Below are 23,370 nucleotides of genomic sequence, written 5' to 3'. Positions count from 1 at the left end.
AATAAAATACCTAGTAGTAAATTTAACCAAAGAGATGAAAGATTTGTACACTGAAAATCATAAAACATTAATAAAAGAAATCAAAGAAGGAACAAAGAAATTGAAAGATATTCCAAGCTCATAGATGGAAAGAATTAAGATAGTTAAAATATCTATGCTTCCTAAAGCAATTTACATATTCAGCTCATTCCCTATCAAAGTCCCAATGACATTTTTCACAGAAATAGAACAAAGAATCCTAAAATTTATACGGAACAAGAAAAGACCCTGAATAGCCAAAGGAATCCTGAGAAAAAACAACAAAGTTGGAGATAGCACACTCCCGGATTCCAAAATATACAACAAAGCTGTAGTAATCAAAACAGCATGGAACTGGCAGAAGAGCAGACACGGAAATCGATGGAACAAAATTGAGAACCCAGAAACAAATCCACACATCTATGGACAGCTAATTGTCAACATAGGAGCCAGGAACCTACAATGGAGAAAGGATAGTCTCTTCTAGAAGTGGTGTTGGGAAAACTGGCCAGTCACATGCCAAGAATGAAAGTAGTCCATTATCTTACACCTACAAAAAAATTAACTCAAAATGGATTAAAGACTTGGAATGATGTCTTAAGCATCTTCTAGACAGACATTGTTGAATGTCCCTGGTCTTAATTCAGGAACCAATGATTTGGATGGTACTTATTCCTGTTCCACTTGTGTCCCTCTTTAACACATATTTTCTCATCTCCGTGCCCATGCCTAGGGGTGACATGCATTGAAGACATTAAGGAGAAAAGAAGAGATGGAAGAGATGTGAAAAGAAGATTTGGGAAGGTAAATGAAATGAAGTCATTTTAGAAGAGAGGTAATAACATAAATAAACATAAAGGAATTTCTCTGGTTATTCTCAAAAGTGGTTATTATTAACAAAAGGGGATAGAATAAAATTTAAAATTGCTTATCCTTCTCTGCTACAGTAACTAAGCCTTTTATTCCACTATAGGAACAAATATTGGCCATTTACAATTAAACTATTATTCATCTCTCCCTTTTCTTCCCATGAGGGGGGTCAGGTTTTTGCTCTGCATTTGGGAAGGGGCTTACTAGTGTCCATGAAGCTGTGCATACACTCAGTGTGTGATTATGAAGTACACATTGATGAAGGGGATGCAAGTAAGTTCTCTGCACAATAACTTCTCCCTCACCCTGGAAGGAGCTTCAGTTTCTAGTTCTAACAGCTCCCTCTTGTGACTGTACTTGTGAACTTCTTTACTTAGAACTGGGAACTAAGTCAGTCAGCAATCTTTCAAGGTTTCTATTTCAGTCTCAAGATAAATGTCTCAAAAGCGTTACCTCCCCCTAGTGGCAAGGCTCAGTGAAGAGCTTTCTACTGCAATACTCTAAGATTAAAGATTGAAATATATTCAGTCACTTAGGAATTTTACAACTATTTCTGTGATGTTCTTCTCATAGAAATAGTTCTAAAATCTCCATCAATAAAATTCCTTTTATTTTCCTTAGCATCTTGTACTTCCCATGTTCAAAGGCAGTTCCCAAAGCCCACATTATTCATTGTTTAGCATAGAATTTGGCACAAACTTTGCACTTAATAGTAATTTGTTGGGTGAATGTATTAATTAACATTTACTGGGAGAAGTTATATGGAATGACACTCAAACTTATTCTGAATAAAATCTTCTAATTTTCTGGGAAAAAAATCAACAAAAGTATCCAGCCGTGAAGGTAAATGCAAGATTAGACCTATGAAAAAGATTCAAATAGACCAATTCTCACTCTCTATCCTCCAAAAAAAGAAAAATTTACAAATCTAAACAGGGAAAGCCTAGTTATGAGAATATGGCAGTCTATGGAGGGTGGTCATGTAGTCATAATTAATTTAATAAATATTCAATAGACATCTATTATTATCAGATTATAAAGTAGCAATAGTAATTCAAGGCTGGCATAAATGTATAATTGAAAGAAACATTGGGGTTGCTAAATGGAATATGAAAGATAAGAGTCATTATGTCATCTAGCTATATAATGCAAAAGCCTGGTGTTCATTACTGCAATGTTCAAATGGTATGGAGAATCCAAACTGAGTCCAGAGAGAAATTCTGTGGTACTTTTTGGTTTTGTCTGTCTGTTTTTATGTAACAGTTTCACTGAGATATAATTCAGTTACCATATAATTCACTCATTTAAAGTGTGCAGCGGTACAGTGTTCAATGGTTTTTAGTATATTCACAGAGTTGTCTGACCATCACCACCATCAATTTTGGAACATTTCATAATTTCATAAAAGAATCTGTACCCATTAGCAGTTACTCATCATTGCCCCCATGAAACTCCTTCTAGGCAACCGCTAATCTACTTTGTCCATGTCTTAGTCCATTTAGTGTGCTATAACAAATTACTACAGACTGGGTAGCCTATAAAAAACAAATTTACTTCTCACTGTTCTGGAGGCTAGGAAGTCTAAGATCAGCACTGGCTGATTGATGCCTAGTGAGGGCCCACTTTCAAGTTCATAGACGGTGCCTTCTTGCTGTGTCTTCACATAGTGGAAGAGGCAAGGCTTTGCTCTTGAGACTCTTTTATAAGACCCTTAACCCCAAAGGCCCCACCTCTTAATACCATCACCTTTTGAGGTTAATATTCAATTATGAATCTTTGAGGGACACAAACATTCAGACCACAGCAGTCTCTATGGATTTTTCTCATCATGGACCTTTCATGTAAATGGAATGATACAATATGTGGCCACTTGGGACCGGCTTTCTTCATTTAGCATAATCTTTTCAAGGCTCATCCATTTTGTTGCATATATCAGTACTTCATTACTTTTTATTGCCCAATAATATTACATTTTATGGATATAGTATATCTCACTTATTAGTTCAAGAGCTGATGAACATTGAAGTTGTTTCTGCTTTTGGATTATTCGTGGTAAGTTTTTGTGTGTACTCATGTTTTCATTTCTCTTGGGTATATACTTAGGAGTAGAATTGCTGGATCATATGATAACTCTGTGTTTAATGGTTTGAAGAACTTCTAGACCATTTTCCAAAGCGGCTGCTCCATTTTACATACTCATAAAAGTGTCAGAAATTTCCATTTCTTTATATTTTCACCAACACTGTTATTTTCTGTCTTTTTGATTAAGCCACGTTAGTGGCTGTGAAGTAGCATTTTCCTGTGGTTTTGATTAGTATTTCCTTGATAGCTACCAGCGTTGAGCATCTTGTCATGTGCTTATTGGCCATATCATATCTTCCTTGGAGAAATATCTATTCAAATATTTGGCTCATTTAAAATTGAGTTTTGACATTTATTGTTGAGTTGTGAGAGTTCTTTATATGTTCTAGATCCAGGTCCCCTATCAGACATGAGATTTGCAACTATTTTCTCCATTCTGCGGGCTGTGTTTTCACCTTCTTGATTGTATTCTTTGAAGCACACAACTTTTAGTTTTGATTAGATCCAATTTATCTATTTTATCTTTTGTCACTTGTGCTTTTGATATCATATCTAAGAAGGCTTTGCCTAACTCAAGGTCACAAAGATTTATTCTTATGTTTTTTCTAAGAGATTTATAGTTTTAGAACTTATATTTAGGTCTTTGATGCATTTTGAATTAACTTTTTGTGTATGATATAAAGAAAGAGTACAACTTCATTCTTTTATATGTGGATCTGCAGTTGTTGAAAACACTATTCTTTCCCTGTCAAAAATCAATTTGACCATAAATATATGAGTTTATTTTGTGGCTCTCAATTCTATTCCATCGATCTATATGCCTATCCTTACTGAATCATTAAGTATGAGCAGCTTCAAATTGAGAAGTTAGTGCTAAACAGTTTTCCTAAGTGTTATTATCAATTTGCTACCTTGCTTGCAGCTTATGAGAGTGTCAGCAAAATGTTCTCTCCATTACTTGGTATTGCCTTTCTTTTTAAATTCAGACTTTCTGGTTGGTGTGTAGCAATATCTCACTGTTTTTTATTGTTTCATTTGATTTTAAATCAATATTATTTAGGCATAAATTACATGCAGTACCATGCATCCTCTTTAAGTGTTTTGAAATATAGACTCATGTAACTATCATCTAAATCAAGATATAGAACAATTATTTCACCCCAAAACATTCCTTGGTGCCCCTTACCAGTCAATCTTCTCTAACTCTAGAACCTAGGCAACCACTGATGTCCTTTTTGTTAATGTAAATTAAATTTGTCTTTTCCAGGGTTTCAAATACATGGAAACATACAGTGTAAAATTCTTTTCATCTGGCTTCTTTTTCTCAGTATAATGTTTTGAGAATTCATGCATGTTACTGTGTGTATAACTATTTCATTTCTATTTATTGCTGAGTAGCATTCAATTCACTTTTGATGGGAATTTGGATTATTTCCAGTTCTGGGCTACTATGAAAAGAGCTGCTATGACTATATCAGTACAAATGTTTCTGTGAACGTATTTTTTATTTGTTTTGGACAAAACCTAAGAGTGCAATTGTTAGATCATATGGTACCTGTATATTTAACCTTGCAAAAAATGCTAAAACTTTTTTCAAAGTGGCAGCACAGTTTTATATTCCTAACAATATAACAATAAGCCTATAAGAGTTGTAATTGCTCCATGTCTTTGCAACAGTTGATATTGTCTTGCAGTCTTTCTAAAACAGACTTGACCTTCTTCTCAGTTCTAGGCCTCTCCATTGGCTATGTTGTAGGAACTGAATAAAGATGGATGGCTCCTTATTGGATGGATGGAACTGGCTATTGATCTTCACTATAGCAACTCAATTGTTTCCACCCCCCACCCCCAGAAAACCTAGAATATGTAAAGCAGGACCTTCATAAGTTGCCCATTTCTTTCATTTCTAGGTACTCCATGATTAATTAGCTCTCTACAAGGATCTCTGAAGATTAAAACATCATATAATTTATTGTGGTAATAACACATACCTTGTCTCTGTCTATTAAATGCTACCATCTTTCACCCCAAGATCCCATTATGCCAATTGGAATCAGGAAAGCAACTATACGGCAATATCCTCTTTCTGTGTCCACTCCTGTCCCCGTCATCTCACTCTACAGAAATTGCCTCCAAGTAACGTTGTAAGGATTCTGGTGACCTACTCAATAATAAATGTCTTGATTCCTTGGTGAAGGGAGTGTCCTCTGGCATTCCCAGGGAGTATTGTTAGCAAGCATTTAATAGCATTTAATCAGATTGCACTTATAAATTTCATTTCAACATTCCCAATTCACTACATTTTCAAACTTCTTCCTTTATAAGATACTCAGGAAGTGTCTTTATAAGATACTCAGGAAGAATTCCTCCTCCTTGTTCTTCTTTCAGAGTGTCTAGAATATTCTTGACCTTTATTTTCATATATATTTTGGAATTGGCTTTCTACACACACACACACACACACACACATAGTTGACACTGATGAGGATTCCACTGAATTTATTTAACAAAGGTGAGAGCATTGACATTTTTACATTATGCATCATCTAATTCACGAACTTAGCATATTCTCACACTTATTTACATCTTCATTTTTTTTGAATTTATGTTTTATATTTTTCTGTGCTGAGGTCTTCTAAACACTTTTTAAAAGTTTGTTCCTAGGTATTTTGCAGTCAACCTATTTTAAGAGTATATTTTAAAATTACACATCTAATTTCTAGTTGTTTGCATACAAAATGTAATTTTAAATATTATATTGCCAAACTGCTTTAGTAATGTAATATATCTGTAGATTTTGGATTGTCTATATCACAATCACATCTGTAACTAAGATTATTTATACTCCTTGATTTCTAGTTAGTACAACTTTTATTTCTTTTTCTTTCCTTTTTATACTGGCTAGGACCTCCAATACACTGTTTAATAGAAATAGTGCTATTTGACTGCCTTGAAAGAAGGCATTTAACATTTCACCAGGAAGTTTCACATTTGCTTTATGTTTGTAGCACACATTCTTTACCAGAATGAAGAAGTTTTTCTTTTATTCCTAATTTGCTAGGGATTTATCTCTTTATTATGAAAAGAATGTTTTTTATACATCAAATATTTTTGTGTAACTATTGAGATGATGAAATGATGTTTTTATTAATGCTGATTATTACTTTGATTGAGTTAAAATGTTAAACATTAAATAAAACCCAACTTTATTGTCATGTATCATCCTTTTGTATAAACTGCTAATTCTTTTTGCTAATATTTTGTTTAGGAGTTTTCAATTTGTGTTCATTGAATGAGGTTATGCTATAATTTTTTTTAAATTTCTTTATTCGGGTTTTAGTATCAAGATGATTCTGTCCCTGTAAAACGTTTCCTCTTTTTTTTCTGTGTTTAAGTACGTTTGGTGCACCAGTCATGTTATGATAGGATATACTGTCAGAGTAATCAATAATCAGCTCCAAAATCAGTGGCTTAAAGAAACAGTTGTTTATTTTATCACATGCATATTTCATTTTGAATCCAGGTGATTCTCCAGGTCAGCTATGCTACATCTGATGACGAACATGTGAACCTCCATATCAGTGCACAATTCAACAGTTACAACAGTCCAAGAAAGCAGAGGTTGAAAGTTAAGCTATGAAATTAAGTGTCTCTACCATGAAACAATGCATGCAATTTCTACTCACATATGTCTGGACAAAACAAGTCATCTGGCCATGTCGATCTTCAGAAGGTGTGCAATTCTCCTGAGTTGCTGGAAGGAGAGGGGAAGTGGATATTGATAAATAGTCATTGTATGCTCCATTGACAGCCTTTGTATTCATAACCAAATTCAGTTCCTCTCTTCTCCTCATGCAGGAGACAGATACTGCTTCTCCAACAAAGAAAACTTAGAGGTATTTTTGGTGACTCCTTCTGATCAAAGGAAGGGTGTCTGATTGATCTCTGATTGTCTTCCTCGGGTCTTAATGCAGCTTCTCTTGATCTAAAGACCTATGAAGAAACAAAAAAACAGAAAACACACAAAAACAAGTAAACTGTGTCCTCTACACTCTCAAAATGCAATTATGGAACAGTTTAGAGGATTATATTTCAAGGTTCTCTTGCAAAGAGAATGAAGAGAGACATCCAGTGTTGGTGTGAAGCTAGTCTGTGATCCCAGGAGGCATTTCCTATGGCATTCCTTAGGCCCTTGTGATGAGACCCTAATTGTGCTTTATGCAAAGGGCTCTCTTGCTCATGGATTTTCACATTTTCTGGCTGAGGATTCTTTAATATTCTTCTTCCATTATCTTCTTTGGCCACATATAAAGGGCTATGCCTTCCATGAGGGATAGATTTCTCAGTCTGTTCTCTTCTTGGATTTGTTAAGAGCTGAGAAATTACTTTGAATCCCTAGTGATCACAGTTTGTTTTAGTCAAAGCTGCTTTTGCCCATACAGCTGTTTCAAAATATTAGTTGCTTTCTTATCTACTTAATTCCAGTAAGAGTCATATATTTATCTATCAAAATACATAAAAATAAATTTAAGTATTTATAAAATTTATGTATATATGAAATATATAAGTGAACAGAATGAATTATTATATTTGAAAGAACCAGTAAATTCAGCATAATATTGGAAGAGAAAATGAATGGTTATTCATGCTATTTCAGATCTGAAAGTCCAACTATTCAGGAGAAAAACTGCTCTTGATTTTCCTGAAATAAATGGGTTCTTTCAGAGGCCGTGTCTTTCCCAACTCTTCAAACCCATGGTCTCTCTTGTAACCTCTCTCTGGGTCTCATGGTTTGAAGTAGAAATTTGCTAAATGAAGAGAAGACGACCTGGCCATGCATTGGTTTAAGGAGTAAAAGGAATCTCTGCTCTCCTAGAAGGAAATGCTCCCACTGAATATAAATATGAGATAGCTCTAAGTAGCAAATATTCTTGTTCAAAACAATCATAAAAGAGGATCAGATCCAAGAATATTTATAATAAAATGTTACAACTGTTTCCTAGGAGATTTCAGATAAGAAATAAACGCTGCCTGAAGTGGGCCATGAAGGATGAGTAGACACGTGTGCATTTTACAATGGGAAAAGTATATTCTGGGCAAAGAGGGCGGCAGCATCTGCAAAGACACAGTTTTAGGAAAAAAGTTAGAATTTTAAAGTGGCTGAAATACATCTGGAGTATGTGGTGGAATATGGTGGATGATGAAAACAGAAGATGACTTAGGGAAAAACTGCAAACGGTCTTATATCTTTTAATGTAAAATTTGATCTTTACAACTTCTAATGGTTCCTCTATTGGTACACAAAGATAAACAGGAAGTGATCTGATCATACATTTTATAATAACTCTATTGGCCATATAGACTTTAGATTCAAGGTGTTGAGACTAGAGGCAAGAAGACAATTAGGAGGCCACCACAATCATCCAAATGAGAGGTGCTGGATGCCTAAATTAGGAGAGGAGCAAGAAGTATAGAAATAAGGAAGAGGATATGAGTGATATTTGAGAGGTAAAACTGAGGTGACCTTGAAAATTATTAGATGTGTGTTGTGCTTCATTAACACTCTGATACCTGCCTGTCACAAAGAATATGTTTTGTCTATTAGCTCTTGGGGTAGCTAGTGGCCAAAGATGCCCCCAATGATCTAAGCTTTCTGAATTCCATGGGTTTGTGTAGTCCCCTTCCATGCTGAATCTGGGCTGGCTCCATGACTCACTTCCATAAACAGAATGCAGCAGAAGTCATATCGTGGCAATTTTGGGGCAAAATGTTAAGATGGCCTTGCAGCTTCCACTAGTGTGATTTTGGAAGCTCTGAGCCTCCAAGTAAGATGCACAGCTTCCCTTCTAGAAAGACTACATGCAAAGCCTATGTGAGAAGGAACAGGCCCTGAGCAGATGTTGAGTGAGAGATAAGCCCAGCTGTCTTTGTTCCAGCTGAGCCCAGACTTCCAGACGTTCCCACTAAGGCTCCGGACATTTAAGTGAGAAATTTGCAGTATTTCAGTCCAGTTGAGCCCCCAGACATCAACATGGAGCAGAAGGATCATGAAAAAGTAAAATGGTAGCTGTTTAAAGCCATTGAGTTTTGGGATGGTTTGTTACGCAGCAAACCACAATGGCACTAAAATCCTTTGAACAAGTCTTGTTGAGGACTTGTGAGAAATTGGCAAGAACAAAAATGTATTTTTCTTCTATATGATCTCTGATTGTCTCTAATAGCTCCACCTAAAACACCCGCCTATTGCAGCAAACTTCTTTTCAGATGTGGTCCTAACACTCCTGCTCTGGCACAGAAGACGTGGTAGCAGCGCTCAGATATAATGAAAGCCTGGACCTCCATGGCACAGGCAGGTGGCTGATTGCTCATGTTGGGGCCAATAAACAAGGAGATGTAAGTTTTTCTTGTTCAATGAAATTTTCATATTTCACTCATTCTTCTCGTTCCATGTGACTAAACTCTAAACAAAAAAAATAGTGACTATTTACAAGGGGGTGCCTGTATATCTATAAATAATCAATTTTAGATTTCACAATCAATTTCACATCAATTTTAGAACCAAAAAAGAATGAGAATTTTGGTTGATATCCCCTTGGTTACACACGACTTTCATAAAGATACGGATATTTTTTGTAAGGACTTTATACTCCAGATATACATTTTTCCCATGTTTATAACAGTAGATTTTCCAAATTATATGCCACTGTATCCAGTAATTGATTACATGTCTTGGAAGGGCTTTATCCTTTCACATCCAAAGGTAAGCAGTAGGCCCAAAAAAGTTGGAGTCATGGGCCAGTTTCAAGTGGCATTCTCTGTGGAAGTGCTGCATAAATGTGATCAATTTCTATATGTTCTATGACGTGAAAAAGGCTGTGAAGCAGTGTTGCAGCAATGCACAAATGAACCAAACTTTCTCCTTGATTTTTTCTGTGCCTTTTGTATCTACCAATTCACAGTTACCTAACACCACAGGATCATTACTGACGATATTAGAAATTTTTCCACTGATCTTTACGTCAGTAATGATGGAGACCTGGTTTGGGAAGTTGACTAGCAGTTGGAACAGAGATTGCTCTTCTTTGTGTTTTTTTTTACCTCTTCTCCTCTCCCTTTGTCCCCAGGCACATTGTAACCGCATTCTGTGGGAGGAGTTAACAATGCATAATAGTCATGGCTGACAATTAGGGGAACAGAGAAGGCCTTAAGGTACATCTTTTGTGGCTTATTGGGAAATATTGTGAGGCCCAGATCTTCAGCTTGGGCTCCAAGCTCACTTGTTGGGCCCTATTAACTCCCCAACCTCACTCCCACTCCTGGAAGACAACTGCCCCTCTGCTTCTCACTCACTTGAACATTCCAGGGTGGTCCCTACTTCCACACCCATGTCCCGATAGGCTCCCCTAGCAGGCCCTTACCTCTGCTGTCTGTTTACCGGAGCACCTCATCTTCACAAAGACCCCCGCTCCAGTGACCCTTCCCTCTCCTGAACTCCTGAAGTAACTGTCTGGGCCTCTTCCTTGGTATTGGCTTCAGCCAGATGTGGATATAGATCAATCACAAGAAACTCTCAATTTTGTAGTAAAAAAAAAATCCAATATCAGTCATACTTTGCACTTGCTCTTTGAGAACGTGAACTGTGTCTTATGCATTTATGTTTTGCACTTGGTCAGTTTTCAATAAATAATAGTTTCTATTTACATGCAGACCTGATGGATGAGCCTGACGCCAAGGTTTGACCTTGGGCTCCTCGCAGGTGATTTGACCTGGGGCTGTCCCTGGACTGATGGAGGCAGCATCTTTAGCAGGAAAGCATTTGCCTGCAGGGCTGTGATGACAAGGAAGATGGAGCAGGGAGGCTCATGGGGTTGCAATACAGATAATGAGGGGATGCTAGAGGCACCCATTCCTATTCCAGGGTAAGCCCTTCTTAGCAGGGCTCCCCAGTCCTCGCAGACCAGGCCAGTCCCTAAAAGAAACCCCAAAAGAAAAATGCTATTTTCCAAGAGGGCTGATAGCAGAGGGTCGTGTCCTGGCATCTCCTAAACTGCTGTAGAAGGTCTCCATGTTTCCATCTCTAGATTCTTATTTATGCCTCCTATGACTTTAGGCTTTGGGTTTGGAGAAATAAAGCCTCATTGTGAAAAAGAAAGGGAGGCAAAAGGGGCCCGGCAGAAGGTGGCACATCCAAAGCATTAGAATGACCCAACCCCCTGGGCATCTTCTTCCTTGCAGTGGTTTTGAAATTGCTTTTCCATTTAGAAGGAAAGCCCTTTGGCTGTATTTGAAAATAATGCTGAAGAGTCATCTTGTTGGGAAGAGGGTAAGACAGTTTTCTCTGCTCCCCTTTGGCTTTGACACTGGGGGAAGGGGATTAGAAGCAGGCGAGGAGGGAACCAGCAGGCAGAAGGGACAAAGCATGTCACACCAGGTATGGCGGCTGTCACTGGGAGAGGGGTTACTCCCTAGGGGAGAAAATCATGGCCAGTGCAGAGCACCAGGAGATGGATTGGCTCAAGAGAAAGGAGACTGAGAACGAAGAAAGTGAACATGCACACAGAGAGAAAAAGGGAAAGAATGGGGGAGGGGTGAGAGCAAAGAAGGAGTCCAATTTCACCCTCTTCTGCCCCTCCAGACACTGAGGTTGTCCCAGCCTCCCTCTCACAATGGACCTAATTCAGGTAGAGTGAAATCATGCATTGCTCTGGTTACAAATTATTGCTTTGGATAATGAAATCTTTGTCACTGGAAATTCCGGAAGGAAGAAAAGGGCCCTTCAATCCATGACTTATGGGTAGTGTCATGATGGAAATGGATTCATCGGCCCATTTTCCCGCATCTGGAGAACAAGCTTGATTCGTAACTCGACCATGTGTAGCTGGTCCCTGCGGGCAGGTTGGAGCTGGGCCTGCCCTGGAGTCAGCGGGGGAAGCTCTACAGATGACTGATGAGGGTGTGGGGAGCCAGCGATAAGCACACTCTGGCCTCAGGTTTTCCTGAGGATTTGCCTGAGCTGTCAAAACATTTCAGGGCTGTGCAGAGATTGCTTCTATTGAGAAAAATCCCTTAATAGCTCTCTGAAAGGAGCTATTTTGTTGTTGTTGTTGTTTTCCTATTCGTTTGTTTACTGAATGTAAAACATTTATTTATAGGTGGCATTTTATAACAGTTTAAAAGTATTTCCATATATCCATGTGATCAGTAGAGATGTCTCTTCATCATTATGTCTGTTAATTATTTTTGCTCTTTATGTTAAATGCACATGCATTTCTCATGTAGTGTTTGCATTTCTCATATAGTGTTTGAAAGTATTGTTCCAAGACACAAAGCATCCATCACCATAATCCTTTTCTATGACAATATTGTTTGTCTTCTATGACAATTTTGTGTTGTTATATTCCACTGACACTAGTGCACAGTGAACCGTAAATTCTCCTCACTGGGTCCTGTGCTATACAGTTCCCATTCCACACACGTTCAAATAATATGACAGATCCAACCATTCCCAGTCTAATCGTCAAATAAATTCATTACTACCTTGTGAATAATTTGTGGAAAAAAATCTTTCCATGTGCGTGTCTCTTAACTGGTTCCTGACTGACAGATTTGTATGCAATCCAATATTGTTTTTAAAATATGTATTTTTTAATTCCTAAACATGTGATAATCACAGTAATGAGATTTCAAAAAACATAAATAAATTAAATCTTACCTTAAGTGACCTGCAGGATAGAAATCTTGAAAATTGTACATAAATAACACAAAGATTAGTCCAGTTTAATCTTTTATATTAGTGTTTGAATTGCATGGGCTCTAGAAGCTTTCGTACATTCATTCAACAAATATGTATATTGATTGTGCCTTCCATGTGTTAGGCATGGAGGATGCAGCAGTGAAGAGAATACAAAAGGCCCATTGCCCGAGGGAGGAGAAAAAAATTAAGTAAATGGATTTTTAAAAAATAAGATAATTTTAAGTAAGCACTATAAAGACAGTATAATACTGTATTGAGATAGAAGGTCACTCTTGGGGTGAGGAAAGGCATCTGCTCTAAACAGGCTGTGGAGGGAAGGCTCCACTCGGACACTTACTCTGCAACACCAGGCAATGTACTTAACCTCGCTCATGTTCAGTTTCATTTTCCATAAGGAGCCAGTGTCTTTCTGTTGGGCACTGGGCTAAGCATTGACATTCATCATCTCATTTACTTCTCATAATCCTGTCCTGTAGATACTATCAATATCCTCATTGTAGGCATGAGGAAACTGCCTCATTTATTATTTAATAATGAAAATTATTAATTTTCCAAAGATCACTCAACTAATGAGTGGCAGATCTAGAAATACAACCCTCGTCTGTGGTCTCAAGCACTTTGCTACACTGTCTCCCTAAAGGAGGGTGGAACCAAACTTGAAGGTCCAAGAAGAATTAAATGAGAAATCACAGGGAAGTCACCTAGGACAATAACTTCTCTGTCTTAGGCTCTCAACCAGATGCACGCAATGTATAAATATTGAGGGTTTGGGGACACAGTGTGAAATTGCAGAGGAGTCTATCCACAGAGAAAGTTCAATATTTTTCTGAGGTATATTTTGCAAATTACATAGCAGATTTCATGTATTATCATAAGTATCCATGATCTATCATGTTTCTTACTGTTACTGGGAAATCAGTTCATTGCTTTACCAATTGGGAGATTGAGTGGCATTCATAACATGGAAAGAGTTTACCAAGCAGTGTTTGCTGCAATTGGTTTTATTTCCCCCTCATTGACTCTTGCTCCCACTTCTCAGGATAATTCTATAGTACAGTAACGGACAAAGCAGTAGACACAATTTCACTTAACAGAGAAAAACCTCACACCTTGTGCAACAATGACAAGCTTTATTTCCAAGACATCCTATTACTCTCCAGCCCAAATCCTCCCATGTATATTTGTCATTTTGAAGTCAATCACTTTCACATCTGGCAGGAAAAACTTAAAAAATGAGCCGGTTCTCCTGAATCCCCTCTCGCATGATTACTGCAATGGGAAGTTTATTGACTTTGGTTCTGCAGTGGTGGCTCCTAACGCGACGAGGCGTCTCCACAATTTAACACATGAACACCGGAGGGCAGCAGGGAGGCCCCTGTTGGCAGTCACAAAATATTTCAGTAGAACAGCAGGTGGCAGCGCTTCAGCAAAGAACTGCTTTCGTTCTTGGTACATGGAGTGTGGAAGGAAAATAGATTTAGATAAAGGGTTCACAAAGTGGTGACATTTGAGCAGATGTAAAGGAAGTCCAGAGATACGCCATGCAGATATTTGGGGGACAGGATTACAGGCACAGAGAGCAAAGACAAGGGGCACAGGTCTTGACATGGAAACTTGCTTGGAGTGTTTAAGGAATAATATTTCATCTTTCCCTGTAGCCCCTTACTCTTCCCAGCACACTGTTGTATAAGGAGCTTGATAAAGCACTCAGCACCGTTAATTGCTTAGTAGATGATTTCCTCATCTATTGATCCTGGGGCAATTTGTACCTAGGTTTGGTATCTTCTTTTCTGGTTCCCTGTGGGTTCCAGTTTAAATCTGTAACGTCACCATCACTGACTTCCAGCCACCTTGTTCTGGGGCCAACTTCTCCATAGTCCAAACCTTGCTCTTTAGGGGGGCCTTTACAATGCTACACTTTGGCTGACAATAAGAAATGCTTTTCGAAGTGAGAAAAGTTGTATTTCATTTCCCAAATATAAAAAATAGGAACAACAAAACCTATCATACAAGATTTGTGACATTTACATTAGATAATGAATCAGAGATGCGTACTACAGTGTCTCATATATAGTAAGCTCAACAAATATCAACTTGCTTTTTTTCTAGTAAAATCTGTTTTTCCTTCCATGTCCACATCTGTGATCTGTTACTGTTTTTTTCTCCTCTCCACCTGGCTTCAGTGATGGAAGATCCTAGGAAATTTACTCAATCATCTATTTTCCTGGAGATAGTCATTATTTTTTCCCTCTTCTCCTGGGGTCTTTTCTTCCTAGCTACATGAATATACTCAGTGTGCTGAAAGGACACAGATGGAACACCCAAATGGGGTTTTATTTTCATTTCCCTAATGAATAATAATGTAGACATTGAAATTGTCAAAGATTTTGTTCAGTCATCAATTTAAATGGAGACTGCAGCCAAGGAATCAAGAGAAGACTGAGACTTTGAAGGGCAACCATGAAAGAATTAAGATGATCAAGAGTAAGGAAGTGCCATTAGAAATTAAGGCCAAGATTATCCACATCCTTGTATTCCCAATTACTATATACAGGTGTGAAAGCGGGCTAGTAAAGAGGGCTGACAGGAAACAAATGGATTCATTTGAAACATGGTGTTGGAGGAGAGCTCTACAGATAGCCTGGACTGTCAGAAGAACAAACAAGTGGGTCCTAGAGCAAATGAAGCCTGAAATATCGCTGGAGACAAAAATGATAAAACTGAGGCTGTCCTACTTTGGGCACATCGTGAGAAGGCAGGATTATTCAGAAAAGATAATGATACTGGGAAAAGCAGAAGGCGGCATGAAGAGAGTAAGACCAAATGAGGTGGCTTGACTCCATAAAGGCAGGGATAGGCGTGAGCCTGCAGGAGCTGAGTAGGGCTGCTGAGGACAGGACACTGTGGACATCCCTCATTCATAGGGTCGCCAGGAGTCGGAGCCTACATGACGTCATGTAACAACAACAAATAAATAATAATCTCGAGCACTTTTTTGTATTTTTCTTAGCTATTAGGTATCATATTTCTGAAGTGGCTCTTCAAATTTTTGCCGTTCATTGATTCTTTTCTTATTGATTTGTATGACATTTTTATATATTTTTCATTTGAGTCCTTTTTCAGAAATAGGCATTACAAATATAATTTACCAGTCTTTGCACCGACTTTCACCTTCTTAACAATGACTTTTGACAGACAATTTAAAAATATGCTTTCATGTTCACAGGGAGCTAACCTGAAGTTTTACTTGTCTGTTTTCTTTAAGGCCTTTAAAAATGCTTTCCCTGGGTGACTTCTATTACTTCTGGTGAGAAGTCAGGTATCATTCTTAATGATGTTTCCCAAAACACACTGTATCAATATTCTCTGGGTTTTAGAAACTTTTTTTTCCCACTGAAACAGACGCCCAATATGGATTTGGCTTTGATGCCTGCAAAGCTTCTGCCAAAACCACAGAGGTGGACTTGCAGAATTCTTCATTCAATTTTATGGCATTCCGCATAGCATTGCTTCTGAATAAGGAGCTTGTTTTACAGAAACTCAAGTACAGCAGTGAGTGGAGGTGCTTGCTATGAGCAAAGAGATTAGAGAATGGGTAATGCAAGAGGTAGTTATAAATACCAGCTATAATCACATGGCCATCTACAAAAACAAAAATTATAATAGTTATGAAATTTTCTCTTTCGTTTTGATATGAATATATTTATCTATTTATCAGACATTTTTTACTCCCCTCTCCCATTTGCCTACATGTGGTGGCATAAGATATGCTAATATAACTTAATCTTATAGCTCATTATATCTCAGCAGCTAAGCTACAGAATATCAGTGGAAGAGTGTGACTCAGCTAGGAGAGGAAATTTATCTAAAAATGGATAAATGAAATTTGTATCCTCTTTGAAAAAGAGGGCTAGCTTGTTTTTGGTTGAATGAGGAATAATTGCATCATATTGGCAGGAACATAATTTTGCTGTCAAGTTTATTTGAAAGTTGTGTTGTCAAAAGAGGTGCATATGGATGCCCAATGGACAACGAGGATACTGCAGTAGTACTGTACACTCTCAACTTAACTCTCTGGAAATATATTTCCCAGAATTTGCTTCCCTGTATTGTCTGGGTTAGGGTTGGCCGTGAAAGAGATTTGTGCAAGATTTAGAAGGTAGTTATGATGAAGCAGCCATATTATTTATGTTCTGCAGCTTGGTGCAGGGCTCCAGGCGCTGCGGCAACTCACACACATTGCTGCTGATGTGCCAGCTCATCTTATTGACTCTCAACTCCTCCACCTCCCACCAGATCTTCTCCTTCAGCTTCTCTTTATCTTTGGCCAAGTATGCACGTAGCATGATGGCAAGCGGCACCCACTTCTGCTGATATTCACCCACCACTATGAGATTGTCCTAGTGGCGGGTTCCAATTGTCTTCAGGGGTTCTAGTATGCCCTTACAATCACAGTTTGTCCACACTTTTTGTCCGCACCCAATGTTCCTTCACAAATGTTACTCTAGCTGACTTAGAGTAAATTTAGTCTCAATACCAGATGTAAAGACAACAGCCTTGTATACGCTCCTCCACCAGCTCCCGCTGTTGCATGAGTTTTAATCCTTACAATTAATCTCTTATTTTGCATCACTCACGGCAGTTCTGCTTTTCTGATTGCACACTAACTGACATAAAGTCTAAGAGGAAAAGACTAAGGAAGTGATTTTCATGACGGTTCCAGATAACTAGACTCAGGTTTGTGATAGGAGCATCTTTAGGTGAAACTGCCACTTTAAAGCATGATGAAGCAAGCTTTTTCAACTTTAGACAATTTTAGGCATGCTCTGTATCATCAAAGTTTAAGTCAAAACTTTAAGACCGAGAATGTATTAAAAGAAAGTTACTCTGGACACTTGTTTGCAAATGACATAGAAGGAGGTTTTACCTAGAACTAAATCATCTGATGCAGCCCACAGATTAAGCACCCACAGCACTGCCATTTCTTGTTTGGGATCTGCATGTGTGCATTTCAGCTCGGCTCCTGTAGCATGGGGGCTCTTTCTTATTGAGCTCTGGGGTTTTTGTTCTGCTTTTACTATCACTTCAAACACTGTGTGTTTACAGAGAGCACAAAAATACTTTGCTGAATCTTCCAGCTGTAAGGTTGAAATGGTGAGAGTGATGAATTGAGCTGCTTTCCAGAAGTTTGTAGAATAGCGGCCATTCTTTGCATCCCGGCTAGAAGAATCCTGAAGGATAAGGAAAATCATCTCTCCATTGGGAAGTTGCTTATACCAAAAAAGAGAGTATCTGCTCCAACCTGTTTCATACCGACAGTCCAGGGTGACTGTTGTCCCCTCTTGCTTGGATGTGGCTGTCTGGCCTTGAGTAACTGTCTGGGCCACAGTGGATCCTGTGGGAAAAATCAGAAAACAGAGCTGAGGTAGTGAGTGAAATATGGTAAGAATTAGACTAATTTTGGACCCAAAGACAAACCAAATTGAATTCATAATGTGCTTGCTTTTCTGCAATCCTCCTTTCTTCCTCAAGTCCATGTGAAGTACCACATGACTGCATGCAATTCTTTCATCCTTAACATTCTTACTATGTTGGGAACCCTCCCTACCAGAGAAGACGAAGGCCATGAGTACTCCTAGCAGGCTGGAGAGCGGCATGTGGCATGTGTCCCCTGTGCAAATGTGTTTAGTTCTGCCTCAAGCTGAGAAGTCAGTGTCTCGGACTGCCTGGCAGCGCATATACATAGTTCCTGGGTTTTGATGCCCCTCCCCCACACAGGAATAGGGTTTCTCATGTTCACAGACCACATGGTCTATGCACAGATGAGAAAAACATCTGCCTCACCCCAAACCATTACTTTGTCTACTTGTCTTTTCCCTGGTAATTAAGTTAGGCAGTATCTGAAAATGGGCATAGAAAAAGCAATTAGAATGAAGGATTTGAGCTGAGGGGAACTGAAGCTCATACCAGTTGACATAGATTGATAATTATTTAGTGGAATAATTTCCAGGGTCCATTTAAAATAGAATTTATTACAGGCTGCAGACCCACTTCATAATCTGCTACAGGTCATTCATTTAGCCTATTCTTACTTTTCTCTATCCAGAAGCTGATGAATCATTCTAAAAACTCACAGATCTTTGGCTTTTCGGTGAAAGGCAATACTATCCAAAATTATTAATGCATCTGTTTCTTCCTTTTTACTGAGCTCTAAGGCTCAACTTAAGCTTTACAACAAATAAAGCTACTTCAACATCAAATGATAAAAAAAAAATTCTATGACTTTCAGAATCTATTCAGTTGTTTATGTTTTTATGAAATTATAACAGAACTAAACTATTATTCTTTTGAAATCTGACATTGAGTTTTATTTATTACACTCTGAAGAGGATCAGGATATTCAGTCCCATTGCCTCCATAAGCAGAATCGTGTTTATTAGGTCATGTGTCCTAGAATTGTCCTGATGTCACATTTTTTATCCCATTGATCCAAAGTGTTCAGTCTCATTTGTTAAATTCTGTGTCTAGGTACTTTTTCTCTTTGTAAAATAAAATCAAGATAAGTATGCCAGATCTCTCAGTGACACAGTGCTGTAATCCACTCCTACAGAATGCAATAGCTATGGGCTGCAAACCATCAGTATATGTCAACACCACAGAAGTTGGCACTGAAGTTTTGTATACTGTTACACCATCATGTGGAATGCAATTGTTAATCTTCCATTTGGTTTCATTGTTTTAATGGATGAATTAATATAAAAAGACCAGAAGTCACTTAGACAACTAGAAAAGAAAGTATAGAGAATGTCTCTAAAACAGTGGCAGTTCTTTGATTCTAAGATCGAAATAACTTGTCAAAGAGTGCTGCAGGGAAGAGAGTTCATGATTAGTTGAGAATCTGCTCCTCTGTCCCATTTCCCCTCTGAGTGCTGACAGGCAGCCAATGCCCTGGTTTGCAATTGTTTGTAACTAAGCAGAGGAGACCAGGAATGCCCACAGCAGCCTGGGGGGCAGGGTGATGGCAGGATTTCCCTCTTGTTGAAATGGCCCTGCTCTGTCTTCCTAACAGTACGAGTGCAAGGCCCCTCAGCTGCATGTAGCAGTTGCCTCTAAATGCATTTCCTGACTAGGTCAAGTTTGAATGTTTATATCACCTAGGTTGGGAGATTTGGCCTGTCCTAAATGTTTCATCTTTTCTTGTGATTTAATGATGATTATATCTGGTAAAGGATGAGCCTAAAGCTTAATATTGAAGGAAATATTGGAAAGAGATTTATTACTTAAAATTTCCAAGTTTAGTAAGTTAATCTGTGATAAAATCTGAGGGGCTTATCTGAGTAAAATTTATTGTGAATCATGGCATGATTGCAAATATTAATTCATGTTTTGATTGTTTTCCTCTGACCCAATTCTAAGGTGAAATACGCTCACCAATCCTTGTCTTCCCTACAAGAGGCAAACCAGAAGTCATCATCTCCCTTCCTTCCTCTTTACCCATCCAACCATGGCTACTGGCATCTTCATGACAGCAAACATCGCTCAGACAAATGATAACAAAATAGTCTTCTGAATTCCATAATCTCTCCAGATGTGTACTAGAATACCAAATTGTAATAGCTGTAAAATCATATTCATTTGTGTTGTAACTCTGTGGTTAACTTATTAGAAGTTCTAGGAAGGGAAAAACCATAGGTTCTCAAAATTCAAATATTTGGTCATGTTGTTGCCATGAGTGCACGTATATTGCTTGGTGCCATTCTACAATTCTTATTACAGTTATCATGAACACAAAACCTCTCCCGAAATGTGGTTTTATCAGTGGAAATAGTAAAACCTATTAACAGTACAAATGTTTTCCAGAATAAAAATATTTCCCTCCCTGGACACTGAAGGAATGAAGATTCTTTGCCATTTTATTCTGAAAATTCATTTAGTGAAAGGATTTATGTCAAATCATCAAATTCCAAACAGTTTTTATTTTGTTTGACCACCTCATAAAGAAACCTAAATGAGAGTAATTAAGTTATTCTATGGTAAATCCCCAGACTTTCTTTGGTTCCTTTATAGAAATCCCCAAACTCACATACGATATGAAGCCACAGAATCACTACAGAGGTTCCTGGATCTTCTTTGTCTCCCTCCCTCCTGCATCCGTGATAACAGCTGTCCTCTGATGCTGACCACCCGTTCAAATGTAGGCATTATTCTATTTTAATCTTATGTATTTCAGTCCAATCAAAGCTACTCCAATCAGATATGCACACTATTCCAAATTTCTTATCCAACTTTTCAAACTATTAGAAAAAGAAGCAAAACAAACTTTGAGAGACATGAGAGTTCATATAGTGAAATCTTATATATATGTATATATATAGCTTTAAAACTATAGTCACCATGATGTACATCACATCCCCAGGACTTATTTATCTTATAACTAGAAGTTTGTACCTTTTGACCACCTTCACGCATTCAACCACCAGCCCTAAATCCTGCCTCTGGCAATCACTAATCTGGGCTCTGTATTTATGTTTGTTTTTTTTTTCCTTTTTAGATTTCATATATAAGTGAGATCATATGGTATTTATCTTTTTCTGTCTGACATTTCGTTTAGCTAAAGCCCTCAAGTTCTATCCATGTTGTTGAAAATGGCAGAATTTCTTTCTTTTTTATGACAACAATATTGAATTGTGTGTGTGTGTGTATATATGTACATATATCAGATTTTCTTTATCCATTCATCTGTAGATGGACGCTTAGGTTGTCTCCATGTCTTGGCTGTTGTAAATAATTCTGTAATGAACATGGGAGTTCAGATATCTTTTCAAAATACCTTTTCATGTACCTGTTGGCCATTTGTATGTCTTCTCTGGAAAAATGTCTATTCAGATCCTCCATTTTTCAATGGGATTTTTTTTCTATTGAGTTTTATGAATTTTTTATACATTTTAGATATTAACCCCTTAACAGATATAGGATTTGCAAATTTTTTCCATTCCATGGGTTGTCTTTTCATTTTGTTGGTGGTTTTCTTTGCTGTACAGAAGCTTTTTAGTTTGATGTGGTCCCACTTGTTTCTTTTTGTTTTTGTTGCCTTTGCGTTTGACGTCAAATCCAAACAATCGTTGCTAAGATCAATGTCAAGGAGCTTGCCCCCTGTGTTTTCTTCTAGAAGTTTTATTGGTTCAGGTCTTACATTCGTCTTTAATGCATTTTGAGTAGATTTCTGTGTATAGCATAAGATAGAGGTCTACTTTCATTCTTTGCATGTGGCTGTCCAGTTCCCAACAGTATTTATCGGAGACTGTCCTTCCCCATTGTATATTCTTGGCTTCTTTGTCATGAATTAATTGACCATATATGTGCGGATTTATCTCTGACTATTCAGGGTCTTTTGTGATTCTATACAAATTTTAAGATTGTTTGCTCTATTTATCTGAAAAAAGTCATTGGAATTTTGATGGGGATTGCATTGAATCAGTAGATTGCTTTGGCTAGTGTGGACATTTAACAATAGCAATTCTTCCATCCATCAGCATGGAGTGAATTTCCATTTGTTTGTGTCTTCTTCAATTCCTTTCCTTAATATCTTGTAGCTTTCAGTGTACAGGTCTTTCACCTCCTTGATCAGATTTATTTCTAAGTATTTTATTCTTTTTGATGTAATTGTAAATGGGACTTTTTTCTTAGTTTTTTTCTTTTTAATAATTTGTTAATAGTATATAGAAATGCAACTAATTTTTGTGTCTTGATTTTGTATCCTGCAACTTTACTGAATTCATTTATTGGTTCTAACATATGATGACATCTAATGGGCATATCTATCATTACTAACCCAATTGATTTGATTTTTTTTAACTTTCTGTTTTTGTGTATTGAAAACACACACATTATAGACTGGGAGGGGGTACTCTGAGTTATTTATTTCAGGTTGAACACCCTCTAATTCATAAGCAAATTAAAATATTTTTCCAATGGAATTTTTATTGGCATTTATATAGCCTATTGGGAATACCAAAGTTGTAGGTAATGAAATTTCCATTCTCCATTCTATAAAGTGGATGAGCTAATAAAAACTGTGGCTTGTGCTATCCATTTAAAAGATTTAGCTTTAGCTTTTAAAATTTATTAAATATATCTCTCATAGAAAAGTACAGAAAATTATCTCACAGATGCCTTTGCCCCTTAGCAATGAGAATTTAATTTTGCTATGTTTTCCACAGACACCCCTGACCTCGCTCTCTCTCACTCTTTCTCTCAAACATTACAGACAGAACTAAGAGTGATCCCTGTTCCTTCGTTTCTCAAGTAATAACCACTATAAGTTTTATGTAAATTCACTATAAGTGAACATTAGTTTACATTTATCTAGCATAAGCACTCAGGACTGTGATTGCTGAGTTGTAAAGTAAGTGAATGTTTAACTTTATGTGAAACTGCTGACCTGTTTTTCAGAGTGACTGCACCACTCACCCACAAGCAATGTATGCGTGATCCAACTTCTCCACAACCTTGTCCGAACTTGGTATTGTCAGGATTTTTTATTTTAGCCATTATGATAGATGTGGAGTGATACGTCATTGTGGGTTTAATTTGCATTTCCCTAATGACTAACGATGTTGAACATCTGTTCATATGCTTATTTCTAT

The sequence above is a fragment of the Equus asinus genome, chromosome 2 (genome assembly GCF_041296235.1).
Source record: "Equus asinus isolate D_3611 breed Donkey chromosome 2, EquAss-T2T_v2, whole genome shotgun sequence".
In the NCBI taxonomy this organism is placed as follows: Eukaryota; Metazoa; Chordata; class Mammalia; order Perissodactyla; family Equidae; genus Equus; species Equus asinus.
Note: the sequence above shows the minus strand (reverse complement) of the source record.